Here is a 19,978-nt window from a genome sequence, read left to right on the forward strand (position 1 = left end):
AATGTAGCTTAAATAAATTGATTGCAACCACTTACCTTTTTTCAGTGTAGTCTCAAACCAAACTTTTACTATTATTGCTGCGTTCCAGGCAGGCTTTTAAACTCGTGAGTTACGACTTCAAAACCACGACTCACGACCTTATGCGTTCCAGGCAGCCTGTAACTCGTGTTTTTACAACCTTCTACCGGTGAAAGTGCACTGGAACGGCAGTCAAACCCGTGACTTCCCACCCGTGAACTCGTACTAGATCGATGTACTCCCAGTTCAGAGTCGTGACTCGTGGTTTTGAACTCGTGAGTTACGGGTTACCGGTTGCCTGGAACGCAGCATAATTTCTCTCATTATATTGTAGTCCAACATATTAGTTTCCTAGCAATAATATTATAGGTAATTGTAAGAGAAAATAAATATCCAGCTATCTCCAACCCCCATTCCCCCCTATCGTGTTACAAGTCGTTTTTGTTCATGTTGTAAGATGTATTGACTATGTGCTTATGTTGCTGAGGTGTTTTTTCCCTGTTCCCAAACTGTACTCCTTTTGGAGCACAGTCTGGGGGTTTGTTTTTTTAACCTACCCTCCCTCATGTAATGCTGTACTTCTTCTCAATGCTCTGTCGATCTGTTCTGTCTACCCTCCCTTGTTTTTTTTATGTATTGTATGTATGGACAGGTTGATGGCTGTAATTTCGTTGTACTTGTACAATGACAAATAAAGCTTCATTCATTCAGTAGTGAAAAACTTTATTGAATTAAAGTAGGCTTCACACAAGTAATGACCCTGTGATTTGCTGTTTTATAAGATGGGTAACAGCGCCACCTACTGCATATACCATGTTACTGGCGGGGAAGCGTTGCCTCTTAATTGACTAGATAACTAGTCAGTGGCTGGTAAAGAGTTAATGTTTGTAACCTCTGAAGGCATTTCTGTTGTCAAGGTCACCCTGACACGACGCTTTAATATTGTGACATCATAAAGGGCACGCTCAAATCATCGCGTGTGGAACAGCACGAGTCGTTCATGCGTCACATCTGAAGTTCGCGCCTCCTGACAGCTGCTGGATTTATCCTCCAAAAGGTATTTGTCTTTTATTAAACTTTTATGATGTTTGCTTATAGTAGTCGTTTTAAATGCAGTATTGCTTACAGAAGTAACGAAATAGAGCAAATCAATCATATAAATCAAGTTTGTTATTGAGCTGTATCTCCAGCAAAAGAAGAAATTAAGTGATTTTAACTGCAGTCCGCGCGTTTTCCCCAACACTGAAGTGAATTATTTTAACTCTTCTATTTAAAATTAATATTATGTACGATTTCATATGATAGTAAAATCGCTTTTCGCTAAGTAATAATTACAGAAAAATCATTGTTAAACAATTTTCGTGTGTCGCTAGATGGCAGCACAAACACAAAAAACGACAGCAAAATGAACAACATTCATTATAAAAGCTCAGAAGCTAATTAAACACTGAAAAATACACTAATGGTTAGGGTTTATTGTTTATTGTTTGTATTGTACCATACATCCCTACTGAAAAATACTCCTAAAATCAGCATAAGCAGGTGGGCTGGTTTTAGCTGGTTTTGCTGGTGTAGCAAGCTGGTGTAGCTGTGTTTTGGTCACTTTTTAAGCTGGTCTAGCTGGACATAACTGGCCAGGCTGAGAGGACCAACTTAAACCAGCTACTGCCACCTTAAACCAGCTAAAACCAGCTAATGCTGGTCTTAGCTGGATTATTCAGTAGGGATAATAGGTAGATAGAAATGGATTACAGTTTTTCTCAGTCTTTTTGGAGCATTTCTCAGATCAGAAATTAATTTTTCAAAACAAGTTGTTAAACCTCAACATCATCAAGTCAGTTGTGCACAACATAAAAGCAAATTCTCATTGTTTTGGACACATTGTAAATGCTTTGGTACAATCATGCACTTGATCATGTAAACTTTTCTGCTGTTTGCTACATTTTTAATTACTAATGTAATTTTTCATCAAAATACATTATACTGGTTTCTGTTGAATAGTCTTACACCTCAAAACATTGAGAAATTAGTCCATCACATAAGTCATGAGATGCAGAATGGTTGACCTTTTTGTGATAATATGTTTTTTTGTGGACTGAATTGATAAATTGCTGAAGGGGAATGATTGTGTGAAGTGTAAAATGACTGTATTATGAGGGATTATTTGGTAAGCTGCGAGGAAAGATATCTGTTGTGATTGTGGATGAGATTCTGGCTTACAGCCTGGGACATCAGGAGAAAATTTTGAGTTGAGATTAGATTTTTTTCACATTATATAGTGAAGCTTTCATGTTTTGTTATGTTGAATTTGTACTGTAAAGTATGATATTTTGAGGAATATTTGTAACCAAACTTATCTGAGGCCCCATTGATTTCTAGTAGAATAAAGGAATACTATGGAAGTCAATGGGGCCTCTGATCAGTTTGGTTACAAACATTTCTCAAAATATCTTCCTTTGTGTTAATCTGAGCAAGGAAAATATACAGGTTTGTAACAACATAAAGTAAATGATAACAGGATTTAAATTTTTCTGAAAGCCCGCCTCTCTTACATTACGTAAGCAAAGCCATATGGCCAAAAATATATATTTTAAGATATGCAAAAATGGCCAAAAAATATTTTTGCTGAAATATTTTTTGGAATATATTTACAAAAATATTTTTTCACCATTTTATATATATATATATTATAGACGGTTTCAGCAGTAACAACATAAACAAGCGGCTGTCGTTGTCCGCACGTAACTTCCAGTAAACTCCGCTAAAAATAAATAACAACAAAGTACTTTAAACGTAGTTTATTTATATAACACGCAAAAAACAACACATAGATTACATAGGAATCCAAAACATTTGTTATTTTCGACAAGACATTTGTTCAATAGATCAGTTTAGCAACTAGTCAGACCATTAAAAAAACGAAACCTAAAGTAAAGTTTGGATCCAGACGTGTATCATGTGGGTCCGATGAAACCGTCTATAGAATTTATATTCACATTGCATAGGAGACAAGTTTTGAATATGTTAAAATTAATTTTATTTTCAACTGCATAAAAATACTTATAATTTTATATTGTAAACATACTTACACATTTTTTAAAAACTTTAATATTTTGGCCAGGAAAAATATATTTTTTGCTGTATAGGTTGTAAAATTGCCCCTGACATTTGGAAATATATGTTAATATGAAAATTAAAACTAAATATATTTTCAAATAAAAAATGTATTAAATTAAGGTTTACTTTTTACAAAATGCTGCGACTGTTGATTGCATTAAGTGTCTAGCGTTGCACACTTTGAGTGCATCATCCACAAAGTTAAAGTACACTTTATTTTTGGGTATTTTTAGTGTGAACAATACTTACAGTATTTAAAAATAAAAACTTCATCCTATTGACAATGAAAGCAGTGCTATAGTGAATTATGTTGTATTTTTATATTGTATATTGATGTTGAGTGTTTCTGCATTAAGTTCTAGATGAGAGTTGAGTTGCCGTGACAACCGTGACGCATCATCAGTCAACAAAGAGCAACACCAAACTCTCATCTCTCTCAACTCTTCTCCTTTATTGTAAAAGGTTAGTAAAAATTATTACATTTCAAAGAAAAAACATTGTAATTCACACGCTTTAATATAAAAGTAAAGTTTTTATCGAATATTTGGTAACATTTTAACATTAACATTAATAAATCCATCAACTAACATGAACAAACAATCAACTATATAGTTTTTCAGCATGTATTAATTCTTTTTAATGTTAGTTAATATCAATACAGTTATTCATGTTAGTTCCTGGTGCATTAATTACAGTTTTTCTCAGTTGCTTTGAAGCTTACAATCAGAAAAATCTGTATAAACATTATGGATGTCCTGCAAAAGCCTGTAACTTGTTCAAAATCCTTTTTTCATCTCTCAAAAGTAATTTTTACGTCAGTGAAGATGTCAGTGCCATCAAAATAGCAAATCCGTGTGTCATTATTCATGAACAAGACAGTCAAAATGTTTAGTCATGTTGTCAATATACCAAGTGTACCTACACAATTATAAGTGTCAGTATTTTCTGATGTAAACTGTGATGAATTCACCTTTTTACCATTTTTAATGCTAAATTGTATATTGGACCGCTGACCTTTTTGCTGCCCTGTTTGACTCTCATTATAAAGGTAAGTGTGCAGTTTTATAGTCTTATCAGTATTTTATAAATGTTAAAAAACATCACTGCAAACACACAAAGACGACTTAGTAAGACTGAAAAACTCCATTAATAGTTCAAGTTTATTGGTTAGTTAAATAGTCACTTTTGACAGTTTAGGCTAAAAAAAGTCCAATGAAGTTCAACGACAGCAGGAGTTCAAAATGCTTCAGCGTCACGTGATTCATGTTGACTTCAGATACTTCCAGAAAGTTGATAGCAGGCCAATCAAAAACACTGAATTAGAGGCAACAAGCTTTCATTTTTGGATCAAAAAATGCATCGATGTACAATATTTATATAACACACCGATATGTGTATGTACACAGCAAAACCCGCATTGTTAAATTAACACTCTTCAGACAAGGTTTAGCTAAAGCCAGAACTTAGTTAAATTAAATTGATGTCTTAGAAAAAGATGCTACTTGTGTGGGAGACAAATCAATGGCACTGGCATATTTTAAGATCTGTTATTTTTAGTTGCGATAACTCAAATAAATGTCTTAATCTAGGACTATCCTTTAAAGGTACCCCGATTATCCAGACTTGTATGCTTTAATACTTTATATTTGCCTTCAACTACTAAAATTCATTGATAGAAACACATTAAATATATGAATTACTTTAAAAACCCCAACATGTAATACTCATTTTAATCTATTTGGACTAATTTTGAATGGCCATCAGGCTGGTTTTGTTTCACGGATCTGGCAACCCTGTTTATAATCACATAATTTTATAATCTACTGATTGAAGACTTGTTTATCATGTAGTGGAAATTATTCATAAGCTCTGTCCCAAATGACATACTATACACTATGCACTTAAACTACGCACTATGTACTCACCCATCTAGTGTATGAATTTTAGAAGAGTCATATTATTTCAAATAAAATAACACTTAATGGTTTTGTACTAACCAGAAATGTAAGCGTTTCCCTGATGACATCAAATTCATACTGTAGTACAATGCAAGTCAATGAATATCAATTTGTACACTGTTCTTGTAATATCATTGTTATTTATTTTGTTCAACATGACTTCAGTAAGCATCAGACTGTCTTCGCCCCGCCTCTCTTTCGGAATGTAAGCAAACCCATACGGCAAAAATATATGTTAAAACATATTTCAAAATATACAGAAAATGGCAACAACAAAAAACATCGCTGAAATATATTTACAAAATTATTATTTTTTTATATATTTTAAAATGTAATTTAAAAATAAATGTATTTTTAAAGCATTTATATTCACATCGCATGGTAGAAAAGTTTTGAAAATGTTAAAATTAATTATATATTTAACTGCAAAAATATACTGATAATTTTATATAATTTAAACATATTTATACATTTTATAATTTTTTTTATATTTTGGCCAGGAACAATATATTTTTTTGCTGTATAGGTTGTAAAATTGCCCCTGAAATACATTTTAAAATATATGTTAATGTATGAAGGTTAAAACGAAATGTATTTTCAAATAAAAAAAAATTTGGTTTGTCTTTTTTCAGATTTCTTTCAGATATTTTGGGGTTAGGAAGAACCAATAAATATAAAAACCAAATATTTTTCTTTGATCACGAAGCAGTGTATTTGTCCATGTTTGTGTACAGGTTCCAGTTACACAGAATTAAGTATTATGGTGCAAACAACCAAAAAATGTGTTGTCCACGTATGTGGACATCCAGATCTTAGGAGTTTAAAACATATTTTTGGCCAGAGAAATGTATTTTTTTGTCGTATGGGAAGCCGCGACTGTTGATTGAATTAAGTGTAAAGTGTTGCACACTTGAAGTGGAGTGCACTTGAAGTGCATCATCCACATACTTAAAGTACACTTTATTTTTGGTTATTTTTAGTGTAAACACTACTTACAATATTCATACTAGAAAATGGCTTAGAATAGTGCATAAGTGTGTGATTTGAGACGCCCCTTTCAAGTCCTATTGGATAATCAAAATATTGTCAGTGTATTAAAACCTTCAGGAAAAATGTTTAAAAACATTTAAAAATAAAAACTTCATCCTATTGACAATGAAAGCAGTGCTATAGTGAATTATGTTGTAAAAATGTTAAAATCTTTCAAAATAAGAGACTTTATCCTATTTACAATGAAAGCAGTGCTATAGTGAATTATGTTGTATTTTTATATTGTATATTGATGTTGAGTGTTTCTGCATGAAGTTCTAGATGAGAGTTGAGTTGCCGTGACAACCGTGACGCATCATCAGTCAACAAAGAGCAAAACCAAACTCTCATCTCTCTCAACTCTTCTCTTTTATTGTAAAAGGTTAGTAAAAATTATTACATTTCAAAGAAAAAAACATTGTAATTCACACGCTTTAATATTAAAGTTTTTATCGAATATTTGGTAACATTTTAACATTAACATTAATAAATCCATCAACTAACATGAACAAACAATCAACTATATAGTTTTTCAGCATCTATTAATTCTTGTTAATGTTAGTTATTATCAATACAGTTATTCATGTTAGTTCCTGGTGCATTCATTATAGTTTTTCTCAGTTGTTTTGAAGCTTAAAATCAAAACAATCTGTATAAACATTATGGATGTCCTGCAAAAGCCTGTAACTTGTTCAAAATCCTTTTTTCATCTCTCAAAAGTAATTTTTACATCAGTGAACATGTCAGTGCCATCAAAATAGCAAATCCGTGTGTCATTGTTCATGAACAAGACAGTCAAAATGTTTAGTCATGTTGTCAATATACCAAGTGTACCTACACAATTATAAGTGTCAGTATTTTCTGATGTAAACTGTGATGAATTCACCTTTTTATCATTTTTAATGCTAAATTGTATATTGGACAATTATTATAATAATCTGCATGATAAAACTTTTATTTCTAATCTGAGAAATGCTCCAAAGAGACTGAGAAAAACTGTAATAAGTAAAAAATTTATTATATACAGTCATGTGACGAAGACAAATGCAATTTGTCATCTCCAGTTCATCTAACCTGCATGTTTTTACCTGTAGGAGGAGACGGGAATACCTGGAGTAAACCCACGCTGACACCGGAAGAACATGCAAACCCCACACAGAAAGCCCACCTGACCTAACTGGGGCTCGAACCCCTGACCTTTTTGCTGCCCTGTTTGACTCTCATTATAAAGGTAAGTGTGCAGTTTTATAGTCTTATCAGTGTTTTATACATGTAAAAAAATTACATTACAATCACTTCAAACACACACAGAAGAAAAATCCATTAATAGTTCAAGTTTATTGGTTAGTTAAGTGGTCACATTTGACAGTTAAGGTTATAAAAATTCTCTTAAAGGAGAGAGTTACGACAGCAGGAGTTCAAAATGCTTCAGCGTCACGTGATTCATGTTGACTTCAGATACTTTCAGAAAGTTGATAGCAGGCCAATCAAAAACACTGAATTAGAGGCAACAAGCTTTCATTTTTGGATAAAAAATGCATCGATGTACAATATTTATATAACACACCGATATGTGTATGTACACAGCAAAACCCGCATTGTTAAATTAACACTCTTCAGACAAAGCTTAGCTAAAGCCAGGACTAGACTTAGTTAAATTAAGATGTTAAAACATCTTTTATAATCATGCCTTAGAAAAAGATGCTACTGGTGTATATCTTGAGACAAATCAATGGCACTGGCATGTTTTAAGATCTGTATATTTTCAGTTGAGATAACTCAAAAAATGTCTTAGTCTTGGACTATCCTTAAAAGTTACCCCGACTATGAAGACTTGTATGCTTTAATACTTTATATTTGCCTTCAACTACTAAAATTAATTGATAGAAACACAATAATATATTAATTACTTCAAAAACCCCAACATGTAATACTCATTTTAATCTATTTGGACTAATTTTGAATGGCCATCAGGCTGGTTTGTTTCGCGGATCTGGCAACCATGTTGATAATCACATAATTTTATAATCTACTTATTGAAGACTTGTTTATCACGTTTATGGCCGAAAAGTGCAAATACAAAAAATTAATCAAAGTAATCAATACAACAAATTAAAAACACAAATGCAAATGTCCGGTTAACATGACTCATTCATTGACACGAGGTAAAAAAAAAAATTCTGTGACGCAGAATGATGGCTAAATTTGAACCCACAGTAAGGGCTATACAGGCCATGTTTACTTTAAAGCATCTGTTTTAAAAAGGCATTTTAAAATGAAAATGATCCTCGTCTATACTGGCATTTCAAAAAATATCTTCGTCCACACTATACACGACCATAAACATGAAACATGACCATTAACACACACTGAGCATGCGCATAAATCATGTGTAAAATAACTTATTACTCTAGTATATCGGCAAACATTCATATCTGGATTATTTTGACGGGAACGATACCAGACAATTTTTTGAAACCTTCAGAAATGTGTTTGTGAGTCTTATATTATTCTAGCACCCCCCCCACAACATATTTGTATTTGTAATACATCAATAAGTTGCACGGGGTTTCTTTTAATGTTCTTATTTATTTATATTCACAAAACTTTTCAACGAAACATTGATTAAAATTAAGAGACAAGTAATATGAAATGAAATTCGCAAACTAAACTTAAATTAAACGAAAAGATTATGTCTGACCCTCTCTATTTCTCTCATCATACTGACCTTCGATCCATTACAACTTGTTTAAAATTACAGTCTGTATTTCGTAATAGACTAATTGAATTGAAATAAAACATAAACAACATTACAACAACATTCAAACTCAACAATACTCAAACATAAATATAAAACAAACATTCTGTATTAGGATACATTTTAAAAACTGATAAAGCTTTTATTATAGTTGGGGGCACTAAGTTTATAAAAATCACTTTCAGACCGCAGACAAAATCAACGCATTTCAGAGAAGCATGACTTAAGGAGCAACAAGGTATGTGGAATATCTCTATCTATCTATCTATCTATCTATCTATCTATCTATCTATCTATCTATCTATCTATCTATCTATCTATCTATCTATCTATCTATCTATCTATCTATCTATCTATCTATCTATCTTTCTATCTATCTATCTATCTATCTATCTGGTGCAGTGTCGATAAGCCCCTGTGTCTCTCTGTAACCTAACACTTGTTAGATGAATCAAAGGCTTCGCTATGGTGAGTTCTCCACTAGGCTTGTACCGCTGAACTGACTCGAGTCTGTTCAGTCGGGGTGCTGTGGTAGTCCACTCTTTCTGCACCTTAGGCAGCAATATACAGTGTGGCCTCTGCCATCGGGCACTCCAATCGCTAACCATGCCAACTGACATAAGACCCTAGTGGCTGTGCCAGTTGGTGGGTGACACTTTTGAGTGCTGCCCGGTGTGTTAGAGGCGTGACTGTTGAGCAGTCGAGGTGGGGAGGGCAGACGGCCCAGCGCTCTTGGCTGCGTGCTCAGGGAAGCGCCTTTTCTATGGGTTCCACCTGGGTAGCCTTAAATAGTCAACAAGTGTAGTGAAAGAGATTCACTTTTCTCCCCTCTGTAGCCACTAGAGGCACCAGATGTAAGGTAGCATTCCCTATCCTTCAAAGGTCTATCTATCTATCTATCTATCTATCTATCTATCTATCTATCTATCTATCTATCTATCTATCTATCTATCTATCTATCTATCTATCTATCTATCTATCTCTTGCACAACTAACATGCACATTAAAGCAATACACAAAAAAGATGCTAGAGGCTCGGCCGCGGTGGTCCGGTTTGGCGCCGATGGTGATACAAGAGTCTCTAGCACAAAAAAAGATGCTAGAGGCTTGACCGCGGCTCTGCCGCGGTTAGTCGCTAGCACGACTAGCATGCAGATTAGAGTAATGCACAAAAAAGATGCTAGAGGCTAATATGCAGAATAAAGCAATACACAAAAAAGATGCTAGAGGCTCGGCCGCGGTGGTCCGGTTTGGCGCCGATGGTGATACAAGAGTCTCTAGCACAAAAAAAGATGCTAGAGGCTTGACCGCGGCTCTGCCGCAGTTAGTCGCTAGCACGACTAACATGCAGATTAGAGTAATGCACAAAAAAGATGCTAGAGGCTAACATGCAGAATAAAGCAATACACAAAAAAGATGCTAGAGGCTCGGCCGCGGTGGTCCGGTTTGGCGCCGATGGTGATACAAGAGTCTCTAGCACAAAAAAAGATGCTAGAGGCTTGACCGCGGCTCTGCCGCGGTTAGTCGCTAGCACGACTAGCATGCAGATTAGAGTAATGCACAAAAAAGATGCTAGAGGCTAATATGCAGAATAAAGCAATACACAAAAAAGATGCTAGAGGCTCGGCCGCGGTGGTCCGGTTTGGCGCCGATGGTGATACAAGAGTCTCTAGCACAAAAAAAGATGCTAGAGGCTTGACCGCGGCTCTGCAGCGGTTAGTCGCTAGCACGACTAACATGCAGATTAGAGTAATGCACAAAAAAGATGCTAGAGGCTAACATGCAGAATAAAGCAATACACAAAAAAGATGCTAGAGGCTCGGCCGCGGTGGTCCGGTTTGGCGCCGATGGTGATACAAGAGTCTCTAGCACAAAAAAAGATGCTAGAGGCTTGACCGCGGCTTTGCAGCGGTTAGTTGCTAGCACGACTAGCATGCAGATTAGAGTAATGCACAAAAAAGATGCTAGAGGCTAATATGCAGAATAAAGCAATACACAAAAAAGATGCTAGAGGCTCGGCCGCGGTGGTCCGGTTTGGCGCCGATGGTGATACAAGAGTCTCTAGCACAAAAAAAGATGCTAGAGGCTTGACCGCGGCTCTGCCGCGGTTAGTCGCTAGCACGACTAGCATGCAGATTAGAGTAATGCACAAAAAAGATGCTAGAGGCTAACATGCAGAATAAAGCAATACACAAAAAAGATGCTAGAGGCTCGGCCGCGGTGGTCCGGTTTGGCGCCGATGGTGATACAAGAGTCTCTAGCACAAAAAAAGATGCTAGAGGCTTGACCGCGGCTCTGCCGCGGTTAGTCGCTAGCACGACTAGCATGCAGATTAGAGTAATGCACAAAAAAGATGCTAGAGGCTAATATGCAGAATAAAGCAATACACAAAAAAGATGCTAGAGGCTCGGCCGCGGTGGTCCGGTTTGGCGCCGATGGTGATACAAGAGTCTCTAGCACAAAAAAGATGCTAGAGGCTTGACCGCGGCTCTGCCGCGGTTAGTCGCTAGCACGACTAGCATGCAGATTAGAGTAATGCACAAAAAAGATGCTAGAGGCTAACATGCAGAATAAAGCAATACACAAAAAAGATGCTAGAGGCTCGGCCGCGGTGGTCTGGTTTGGCGCCAACGGTGATACAAGAGTCTCCAGCACAAAAAAAGATGCTAGAGGCTTGGCCGCGGCTCTGCCTCGGTTAGTCGCTAGCATGAGTAACATGCAGATTAAAGCAATACACAAAAAAGATGCTAGAGGCTCGGCCATGGTACTCCAAGACGGCGGCCATGATGGCGGCCACTGTGGCAAGAGTCTCTAGCACAGCTGAAATACAGACTAAACAAATCTGCAAAGAAGACGCTACAGACTCGGCCGTGGTACTCCATGACGGTGACCACGGTGACTTGAGTCTCTAGCATGACTGACATACTGACTAAAAAGATCTGCAAAGAAGACGCTACAGACTCGGCCGTGGTACTCCATGACGGTGACCACGGTGACTTGAGTCTCTAGCATGACTGACATACTGACTAAAAAGATCTGCCAAGAAGACGCTACAGGCTCGGCCGTGGTACCCCATGACGGTGACCACGGTGACTTGAGTCTCTAGCATGACTGACATACTGACTAAAAAGATCTGCCAAGAAGAAGCTACAGGCTCGGCCGTGGTACCCCATGACGGTGACCACGGTGACTTGAGTCTCTAGCATGACTGACATACTGACTAAAAAGATCTGCCAAGAAGACGCTACAGGCTCGGCCGTGGTACCCCATGACGGTGACCACGGTGACTTGAGTCTCTAGCATGACTGACATACTGACTAAAAAGATCTGCCAAGAAGACGTTACAGGCTCGGCCGTGGTACCCCATGACGGTGACCACGGTGACTTGAGTCTCTAGCATGACTGACATACTGACTAAAAAGATCTGCCAAGAAGACGCTACAGGCTCGGCCGTGGTACCCCATGACGGTGACCACGGTGACTTGAGTCTCTAGCATGACTGACATACTGACTAAAAAGATCTGCCAAGAAGACGCTTCAGGCTCAGCCGTGGTAGTCCATCACGGCGAACACGGTGACTTGAGTCTCTAGCATGACTGACATACTGACTAAAAAGATCTGCCAAGAAGACGCTACAGGCTCGGCCGTGGTACTCCATGACGGTGACCACGGTGACTTGAGTCTCTAGCATGACTGACATACTGACTAAAAAGATCTGCCAAGAAGACGCTACAGGCTCGGCCGTGGTACCCCATGACGGTGACCACGGTGACTTGAGTCTCTAGCACGACTGACATACTGACTAAAAAGATCTGCCAAGAAGACGCTACAGGCTCGGCCGTGGTACTCCATGACGGTGACCACGGTGACTTGAGTCTCTAGCATGACTGACATACTGACTAAAAAGATCTGCCAAGAAGACGCTACAGACTCGGCCGTGGTACTCCATGACGGTGACCACGGTGACTTGAGTCTCTAGCATGACTGACATACTGACTAAAAAGATCTGCCAAGAAGACGCTACAGGCTCGGCCGTGGTACTCCATGACGGTGACCACGGTGACTTGAGTCTCTAGCATGACTGACATACTGACTAAAAAGATCTGCCAAGAAGACGCTACAGGCTCGGCCGTGGTACCCCATGACGGTGACCACGGTGACTTGAGTCTCTAGCACGACTGACATACTGACTAAAAAGATCTGCGAAGAAGACGCTACAGACTCGGCCGTGGTACCCCATGAGGGTGACCACGGTGACTTGAGTCTCTAGCACGACTGACATACTGACTAAAAAGATCTGCCAAGAAGACGCTACAGACTCGGCCGTGGTACTCCATGACGGCGACCACAGTGACTTGAGTCTCTAGCACGACTGACATACTGACTAAAAAGATCTGCGAAGAAGACGCTACAGACTCGGCCGTGGTACCCCATGAGGGTGACCACGGTGACTTGAGTCTCTAGCACGACTGACATACTGACTAAAAAGATCTGCCAAGAAGACGCTACAGACTCGGCCGTGGTACCCCATGACGGTGACCACGGTGACTTGAGTCTCTAGCATGACTGACATACTGACTAAAAAGATCTGCGAAGAAGACGCTACAGGATCGACAGTGGGTGACCACAGCTGTTGGAGCCTCTGGTGCAACAATAATGAACGGTATGTGAAAAATCTGTCTATCTGTCTGTCCGTCTATCTGTCTGTCTGTCTGTCTGTCTATCTATCTATCTATCTTTATGTCTGTCTGTCTGTCTATCTATTTATCCGTCTGTCCATCTACCTATCTATCTATCCATCTGTCTGTCTGTCTGTCTGTCTGTCTTTCTTTCTGTCTGTCCATCTATCTGTCTGTCTGTCTGTCTATCTTTATGTCTGTCCGTCTTTATGTCTGTCTGTCTGTCTGTCTGTCTATCTGTCTGTCTGTCTATCTGTCTTTATGTCTGTCTGTCTGTCTGTCTGTCTTTCTTTCTTTCTTTCTTTCTTTCTTTCTTTCTTTCTTTCTGTCTGTCTGTCTGTCTATCTATCTATCTGTCTGTCTGTCTATCTATCTGTCTTTATGTCTGTCTGTCTGTCTGTCTGTCTTTCTTTCTTTCTGTCTGTCTGTCTATCTATCTATCTGTCTGTCTGTCTATCTATCTGTCTTTATGTCTGTCTGTCTGTCTGTCTTTCTTTCTGTCTATCTATCTATCCGTCTGTCCATCTATCTATCTGTCTGTCTGTCTGTCTGTCTGTCTATCTTCATGTCTGTCTGTCTGTCTGTCTGTCTGTCTATCTATCCATCTGTCCATCTATCTATCTATCTATCTATCTATCTATCTATCTGTCTGTCTGTCTGTCTGTCTGTCTGTCTGTCTGTCTGTCTGTCTGTCTGTCTGTCTGTCTGTCTGTCTGTCTGTCTGTCTGTCTGTCTGTCTATCTTTATGTCTGTCTGTCTGTCCGTCCGTCTGTCTGTCTGTCTATCTGTCTGTCTGTCTGTCTGTCTGTCTATCTATCCATCTGTCCATCTCTCTATCTGTCTGTCTTTCTTTCTGTCTGTCTGTCTGTTTGTCTAAACCAGTATCCAAACCAGTCAAAGACCGCGATGTGAGGACATCAACAGGAAATAAAGTAAGATTAAGAATATTATGTTTATTATTCATCTTTGTGCAATTTGATTTGAATGGCATTATTAAATGTATCTAACTTGGTAAGTCTTGTAAATTGTGTCATTTTTTTTTGTTTCGAAGAAGAACACAAGAAGTAAAGCGCTCTCAATGTGAATCAAACAACTGCTCGACTGAGGAGATGAAGAGAAAAGGGCAGCTGCACAATCCTAAAATTTTGGTAAGCTCAAATGAATGAACTAACCCATGCTTTAATTTGACTGAATCTGTTTTGTAACTTAGTATTTTTACTTGTGTTTTGTAGAAGGTCGTCTGTCGGCTACACAACTCGGAGGCAAATTGTAGGCAGTATCACCAGGAGCAAAGGTATGGATGAAAGATAAAGCCTAAAATGCATTCTTTTGTTTCCGAAGCAAATAAACACATTTGTTTTAATCTAATACATTTTGCTTCTATAGATTAAGTTCAACACATAATAATAAGGTCACCTCAGTTTTAGTGGGAGCACTGGCTACAAACTTGGAATTGAAGGCTTTGATAAAAATGACTTTGGTAAGTCATTTTCATTGTTATTTCTATTTTGGCTATTTCTGTATAGTCGCTGTATGTTGTGTCTATTTTTGCTTTTAACAAACCCAATCACTTGTTTCTAGTGGCCTGCAAGACATTACCAGAGCTAACCGGTGTGACGGCAGCACGAAGTGACCAGAAGAGGAAGAGGGTAAGATAGATTAGTATTAGTTTCTGTTTTATATATTTCTGTTGCATTAGTATAAACTGTAATGTTGTACATGTTTCTTTTGTTTTCAGCTCTTGGAGTCAAACCCGGTGTACTGGCTGTGGACAAAGTGTGTTTCTGAAGGGGGATCACCGCTAACATGATGTCAGATGAAGAAGACAATGCTGTTGAATCCCTTCAACGTGATGCCCAGCTGATGCATGACCAACAACCACCGGCAGAACCCGCTTTACCTCCGCCTAATCTCCTTAATCGTTTCAATGTATATATAAATATATCTCCCAAGGGTTTTTCCCTCCTAGGACTTTTTTTTTTACTTCCCCGGCTAAGCCTGGGGTTTTTTTCTCCTAGGGGGTTTTTCAACCCGGGGAGGCAGCCTTCTTGGGCTTAACTTAGCACCCTCTTCTTTACGTTACATTAGCAATACGCACGCTTATAATGTTGATTCATAGCCGCAGCAAATTTAGCTGTATTATGTTGTGCTATCTGGCGTTTTTCTGTGCTTTCCACTGCTTCTGTTAATGTAAAGCTGCTTTGAAACAATCACCAATTGTGAAAAGCGCTATATAAATAAAATTGAATTGAACTGAACTGTTGATGAAGTGTCGGGTGGATTGTGAGACCTTCATCGTTCTTCAGCCAGGCGCTCCGCAATCTGTGTGCTAAGCTGCAGCTGCGACTGTGTGTGTTCGAGTTATGCAGCGTTGAATTGCTGTCTAACAGAATGCCATCGCTTACCTACAACCCCGAGACAGCAAAATAAACACATTTGATGCCAAATGTGATCCCAAGAACATAATGTCTGGCTATTTTTAACTTTTGTGTAATAAAACTCTTACAAACCTCGCATTACATATTCTTATTTTTATTGTATTTTTTTATTTACTTATAAACATGCATTTGTGCCTCAAGTATATATTATGATATTCACAATCAGATTTTCATTATGCTAAATTAGGTGAGAGTGAAAGTGTTGGATGTGTTTCAGTCCTGTAATGGACTGACCATCTGTCCAGGGTGTTTCCCTTACTTTAGTCTAAGTTGGGATAGGAGGCACCAACACTCCACACGACCCCAATAACCAGAAAAGAAAACAGAGGTTGTGATTCATCATTTTCAAATTAAATGTCATTCACCGTATAAATCAGGCAGCCATTGCATGCTAACAAATATCTCAAAAGGACAAAATTGGAAGCACACACATGAGATTTCTCTGTGGGTACTCCTGGTGAAGGCAAAAGTTCATTCACCCATTTCTTCTGGCCAGCTTATGTTTCAGGGCTGCATTCTTGTCTGTCAAGATCCCCCATCAACTCTTAACTTAAAGATGTTCACATTTATATAGGTATCAGGACATATAATTAGAACGTTAAATGACAACACTTGCATGGTATTAGAAAAATTGATGCTATTTTGCATTGAATAACAGATGCAGATGCTAAATTTGGTATAGCGGGTGCCGTGCTATTTTTGCTGTGTTTGTATAGGCTAATGTGAGCAGTATGCAAATTGCCTGTATGGACTGTACTGCATACATCGCATGTGCATAGTATCAAATTCCCACAATGCAACTCACTTGACTTGCTCTTCCTTTTCATTGCAGCCATGATTTTATTGGCTCATTTTTGTCAGTCTACCCAGAATGCAAAGTGAAATGGTTTCTTCTAGACAAGTAGACACCACTGCTTTAAACATTTAATGCAATGTGATAAAGTTTTGTGTTAAAGGGACTGTAAGTAGGATTTTAAGTGTTTTATTAATCAAAATCAATGTCTTTTTCCATGAATATGTCCTCGTTGGTGTCAATTGACCTCTGCCAGTTATCTGACTTTTCTTTGTAAGCTTAGAATCTCTTCTCTTTACTTACATTGAACGGGTAAGTCCAAGAAGGCTTCCATGTCGTTCCGCCGTATTGATAAACTATAATAGCAGAGAGGGACAAAAAGCACTAGCCTACCCCCACTGTATTGGATAAACAGCTGTGACAATAGTCTTTGATCACTATAAGCACGGGGTTGTGACCAAGTAATAAATTCCTATATTTTTAATCTTACAAAACAATAATAATAATAATAATATTAATAATATAAATAATAATAACAATAATAATAATAACACAAATACCCAACACATACCACCAATCCAAACTTCTGTGCCAAATTACTACTTATATGTAAATATGCCTAAGCTAAGGTGGTGCATTAAAAGAAGGGTGCGGTGCATATCTGAAGGATTTTTTATCAAATAAATCCAGGCTTGATATCAGTATTCTTCAAAAAAAAAAGAAAAAAAGTATTACCTTGCATTCATGACCAAACTAAATGTTTATTTATTTTTGTATGATATAGTTTATATAATTTTCCAAATAATTCCCGTAAATTCCCATAAACTTCTTTTAAATTTCCATTGTAGAATATTAAAAAATTTTAATTTTAACGGAAACGTTTTGCCCCTCTTCAAACCTACTTCTCCATGTGTTGAGTATTATTGGTTCTGGTTTGTGCCTTTTAATTCACAAAATTCATGTTATCTCCCAAAAACTTTTTTGTCACATCCATAACGCATGCATGTTTACCTCACACACATTTATTATATACATTAGATACTGTATAATATAATAAATGAATAATATATACTAATAAATACATTTCCATTTGTATGTGTGTATGGTTCCAGGAAAGTTTGTAATCGAATATGTCCAGCGTAAGGTGAGCAGGAGGGGTCCCTTAATGTGTTTCCCATCTGATTCCCTTTGCATGCTCTCCGCTACTATAAATAATTCTGATTAGGTTTAAGTGGAATTAATGCGCTTTATCGTCAGAACAGTCACTGTTATTGTGAGAGAATAGACATCAATTAGGGGAGAGCGGGGTATGTTGTCACACTTTTCACACTGTCTAACATTTACTGAGCACCATACATCAAAATGGTATAAATCTCATACCAAATGAAAGAAGGAAGTCTTGGGCACATATGTTGTATTCATAACATCTTTATATCTTATCTCATTACAGAGTTGTAGACTGTTGAATAGTGACTGTGCACTTGTGACAATTTGCCCCATCGGAGGGTAAGTTGTCACACTAGGGCGGGTAAGTTGTCACACTAGATTATCTAAAAATAAGAACACAACTACTTAATTGTGAATATTGATTTTAATTTTTAAACTCAAACCAAACTGGAAATATAAACATCCGTGCCTGGAGAATCTGGAAAAACAATTATTTCAATCCAAATAATGCACATTTCAATTAAGTGGCAAGACCACTTTACTTTGAACTTTGGTTCAAATGTTCTATGGCTTTCACATAAAACCAGATAACTGAATGGAACGCTGCAGATAACTTGCTTAACTTAACATGTTTAACCTCTGAACAAAACAGATGCCCTGTATGACTAATAGGACTCATCTCCAGAATCACAATTCTGACACACATAAATTGCCTGGCCTGAGGTGCAAGCATCATGGGCCCAATTGTTGCATTTTACACATTTTACCCAGGTCTCCTTTGGACGACTCTTTGAAAATGGCTCTACACAGACGAGGCAGAAGCACTCTTCATCATCTGATGATGACTCTTGCATGATTTTTCTTCTTTTAGCTGCCTTGTTTTTCATAGGTCCAGATTTCTGCTTCCCTTTCTTTTGAAACAGCTTTTTGCTAGATTGAGGCTTATTCTTTTCTATATCATGTTTTCTGAGCATGTTCGATGTGTTTGTTTGTACAGGGGCAAGTTGTCAGATGTGACGACTTGCCCCAAAGTCATTGAGACAACTTGCCCCATACTTACTTGTGTGCTAATGTTGTCTAAATCTCAAGTTTAGCTCATCATATCACTTTAGCTAAAGTATCAAAAGACACTTTACGGTCTCCTCTATTTTGTGCAAAATAATCATTTTAAACATTCACACCTAACAAAGTTGTATTGCATAAAATGTAAAGTGATTTTTTTTTACTTTTTAAGCAGAAAAATAAGAAAATTGTGCTAACCTCAGATTACAGTGATCTTGACCACATGTGAACAGGAAGTTGACTATAGAAGAAGAAGTCACATAAAGTGGCTATTTGATTTTTGACATAGAGCCTCTAGTGTTGCAGTTATGAACAGTGTGACAACTTACCCGTGTGACAACTTACCCCGCTCTCCCCTACTACACATGTCTTGATTTTAAATATAAATATCTAAGACTTCTTAAATTGAGATACATTTACTTGATAAGCAAAGTGACCTAAGATTTTAAGTCTTGTTTACTGAAAAATATTAAAGGGGCCATGGCATGAAAATCTGACTTGTTCCATGTTTAAGTGCTATGATTGGGTCCCCAGTGCTTCTATCAACCTAGAAAATGTGAAAAAGATCAACCCAGTAACTTAGTTTTGGTAAACCATTCTCTACAAGCACATGAAAAAGATTTATTTGACATCTTCAAAAAGTCTTGTGCCATGGCCCCTTTAAACAGGTTTATGCACTGTAAAAAATCATTGTAGTTATGCAGCTGTTTGCCAACTTACTGTAGATTTAAATGTATGTCATTTACTGGCAACAGTTTGTTCAAAGTTAAATAAACATTACAAAATAAAATTATAAATTAACATCTAAAGCATTCTGGGAACCAGCATTTTCTGTTTTTTTCCTACAGATTTTGCTACCCAGAATGCTTTGCATGAGGCTGTTATTTTATAGTTTTATTCTGTAGAAATAAAGACATGTTCATGTTTAATCTTCATTTAACCTTAAACAAACTGTTCAA

General features: G+C 37.4%; 1 long non-coding RNA gene across 1 annotated transcript; it reads left to right on the forward strand.

Moving 5' to 3' along the window:
- The first annotated feature begins 893 nt into the window (after positions 1–893).
- Positions 894–9,836, forward strand: LOC129433862 (uncharacterized). Its single transcript, XR_012368261.1, has 5 exons — positions 894–1,075; positions 3,492–3,597; positions 6,399–6,504; positions 7,217–7,353; positions 9,073–9,836. It is a non-coding gene; the product is annotated as an uncharacterized lncRNA (long non-coding RNA).
- The last annotated feature ends 10,142 nt before the right edge of the window (positions 9,837–19,978 follow it).

Source organism: Misgurnus anguillicaudatus, unplaced genomic scaffold (genome assembly GCF_027580225.2).
Source record: "Misgurnus anguillicaudatus unplaced genomic scaffold, ASM2758022v2 HiC_scaffold_27, whole genome shotgun sequence".
NCBI lineage: Eukaryota > Metazoa > Chordata > Actinopteri > Cypriniformes > Cobitidae > Misgurnus > Misgurnus anguillicaudatus.